This window comes from Eschrichtius robustus, chromosome 7 (assembly GCF_028021215.1).
Source record: "Eschrichtius robustus isolate mEscRob2 chromosome 7, mEscRob2.pri, whole genome shotgun sequence".
NCBI lineage: Eukaryota > Metazoa > Chordata > Mammalia > Artiodactyla > Eschrichtiidae > Eschrichtius > Eschrichtius robustus.
In genome coordinates this window covers 135,000,969-135,004,680 of record NC_090830.1, presented here as the reverse complement: position 1 = coordinate 135,004,680, position 3,712 = coordinate 135,000,969, and positions in this window count along the sequence as shown.

Below are 3,712 nucleotides of genomic sequence, written 5' to 3'. Positions count from 1 at the left end.
TACCCTGTTCCGCCCCAGGTGTTCTAAAACGCAGAGCCCTCACTTCAGAGGTGGGACTGCTCTCAGGTGTCAGATCCTCTGTCTGAGGAAATTGCTTTACTTTCCTTCATTCCACAAGAATGTAAAAATTCATTCTTACGCTGTCCTAAATTGAGAAAGACAAAATGTAATTATGTGACGGTCAGAAGACCCTAACAGAAACAAGCAATGAGCACTATGGGGTCATTGTTCCCTGTTTGTCACCCCCCCGCCACCCAATCTATTTCCACTCTCTCTGTCCTGCTCTGTGCTCAGGAGGCCAACCTCCCCTCTGTGGGGGAGAGAGGACAGGGTATTTCTACCCCCTTGCTGCCGGATGCTTCCCTGGAGGTGGTGGGTCCCTCTGGGACTCTGCTCCTTTGACACGGGCCCTGTACAAACACAAGGGCACATGTCACAAACTTGCATACACATCAACGTACTAAGGAACAAATGATCGCCTCTCACTTGAGAAGTGTACTGGAACACGCCACCCAAAATGTGCCTCTTTGGCATGGCGATTATTTTGAGCTAAGGGCAATTGAGAATAGGGAGATGCAGGAAAAGCTCTTTACCTCTCCCTAGCTGCCTAAAAATAGAGTTAAACTTCCCCTTTTGTAAAGGAAATTTCCACTTATGAAGACTTCTCCCACCAGGAGGAGAGCTACCCCTGGAGACAAATCCATCACCCAAGCAACTCGCGTCTGCACAAGGCAGCCCATAATGGCACCCATTTCCTCCCCTTCCCAGGGCTTCCCTCCGCATCCAGAAGTCCAACCCCTTTTTCTTTGTTTAACCTAAGATGGTAGGTAAACCTCAATCTTCTGGCCATCTCCAAGAGCCATATTCTTCATTGTGATCTCCCTTAAAACTTTTTTTTTCCTTGTTAACATCTTTGATCAGCTTGACTCTGGGGCCCCAGCCTAGGAGGGTAAGGGGAAAAGATTTTTCCTGCCCTACTTGCATACCCACCAGCATCTGTCCAGTGACTGAGTCCTTCAGGCCCCAGGAGACACATCTCTACAACTGTCCCCTGAGTTCTCATGCTGAAAGGTAGCCCGGTCCTCCACCGTCTGGATCTGGCGGCTGTACCGCGACCAAGAAAAGTCAGAGAAAAGTCAGAAGAATTCCTCATCAAGTCCTTCGTCTCGGGGGCAGCAGTGTGGAGACCCTTGCACAATGCAGCATCAGCCGCCGGTGGTGCCGGGGGACCACTTCCTGACTTCTCCTCCTGTTCTGACGTTCGGTTCTGGTGGGTCTCTCACAGCAGCCACTGACACATTCGTCACCAGGAGACATGGCCTCAGCTTAGCCAAAGCCATGCCATTCTTCGGCACCATTCTAAGGTCATAAGTGGTATCTTCTGCATCTGCCCATGCTGGAACATTTTGATAAAATGCATGTCAAATGTGACTTTGCAACCACTTTAGACACACAATGGAATGTCGAATACGTGTTGTTAAAGCACTTAGGTTTGATTTAGGTGAGATAAGAGACACTCTGGACAGTTAAGGAATGAGAACAGAAGATTCCTGAATAAAGAATCTGGTCTGTCATGAAAAATCAGATTAATTTTGAATTTGAGATGCTCACAGTTATTTGTTATAAACAGTTGCTTGCTGTTACTCATGATAGTAAAATTACACCAGAAAAGGTCAAGTAGATCATAGTTTGGCTATTTTCACTTTGTAAAGGATTAAAAATGTTTTAACAATTTTTAGGAAAAAAATAAATTGAAAGAAACTGCAGGTGAAATATAAACTAAAGTGACATTCCAAAATGCGTATCAGAAAATTAGAACAAAAAAATAAAAATTTTGCATGATTATGAAGGAGAAATTTCTATAAAATATTCCTGAAATGATTATTTATTTAGTCTGTAAATAAAACTATAGTGTCAAATAAAAAGAGAATTGAACAAGCTGAGCTCCATACTACTATTTCAGTTTTTTTTTTTTAGAATTCCAGCATTTAAAAATGTGGAGGAGAAGGGTCTGTAATAACCTATATGGGAAAAGAATCTGAAAGAGTGGACATATGTATATGCATAACTGAATCACTTTGCTGTACACCTAAAACTAACACCACATTGTAAATCAACTCTAATAAAAATTAAATTAAAATTTTAAAAAAAATGTGAAGGAGAAGGGAAAAACTAACACTGCGTACATCTATATGTTGGTTTAAGATACATGAAATTGCTTAATAAGTGAGAATAATTTATCTAAGCTTAACATATTGTGAGTTATTATTTTCAGTAAGGATAATTTATCATAGGAGATCCCATTATAATTTTTGAATACAATATGTAAATTTTATGGTTCATTTGTGAATTTAAGCGTTGCTTAAAATTTTATTGCCAATTCCAGCTGCTACAGCCTCAGCAGGGCAAACCGTCTCCAAATTGAACTTAAGAAAAGACATAACTAAGAACTACAGTAACTCCAGAAATGTTGTCTCATTTGGCATTACTGTCAACAGAATAGAAATAATGTAAAACTCTTGAATATGAAACATAATTTGTGATTTTCCTAAAATGAAGCCATGGAAAATAGATCTTGTGGATTAAGAATATAAAAATGTATGGATTATGTAGGCATTTTGCTATTCATCCATATATTGCTAGCCTATCAACAGAATACTCAGAAATGGGTAATAATAATTAAATTTAGTTACTGTTGGTATTTTGTTGGCTTTAGACGTATACAACTGTAGCTTTACTTACATTTTTCTATTTTGTCTTTATGCAGATGTATTTATCATGGTAGGAGGATAAGACAAGTTTTATTTAACAATTTGGTAGCTGGATATATCACTTGAAGATATTTAGACTTGTGGCACGCATGCCTTCATCTGTGTGCTTGCTGGGGCCTCCGCGCTCCCTCTTTCACCACCGGGCTCTCCGGGGCCCGGCTAATTCCACTCTCTCCCGGGCTCTTCAGGCCCAGGAAGGTTCTATCTTCCCCCTGTTGCTAGTTGCTGGGGCCTCAGCCTCCTTGGTGGTCCCTTAATGCAGCCCACACCTCCATAACGGTCCCTTTCTTTAATGGTTTTCAGATCAGTCTTTCTGAGTGCCCTGCATGGCTCTCTCCAGGACGCTGACTGATGCTGCTGGTATGTTAGAGTGTTTAAGAACACACCCCATTGCCACGCATCCCTCTGTCCTTCCAAAATGCTCCATTTTCTTCACGACACTGATTCCCTCCTGACATTATAGGTTGGCCTGTTGGCTGCCGGTTGCCTGTCTCTGCCCTAAACTGTGAGCTCCCTGAGGGCAGGGCTCTGACTGGTTCCCTGTGGGAGTCCCAGGGCTAAAAACAGTGCCTGTCACATAGGTGCTCAATAAATGCTTGTTAAGTAACTTTGATGGAAGAAGAGAGCATATGAGTAAGGTCTACAAGAACATCTAAAATTCTAAACAAGGTCTAAAATTCTCCAAGAACTGGCCCAGGGTACGTTTTTATACAATAATCAGTGAAATGTGAGTGAAAGTGGGAAATATTTCAAAAGGATGTAGGTACCCACCTACCATATTCTGCTGTTGAGAAGGCTGTGATAAGACACCTAATATGCCCTCAACGCCTGGCTCATGGCAGGCACTCAATCTACACAGTTCTCCATATGTCCTTTTCTTAGTTAAGAAATGGGAGGGATTTCCAAAGGCCCGTTCCCACCTCAATTACTTTCTTAGATTA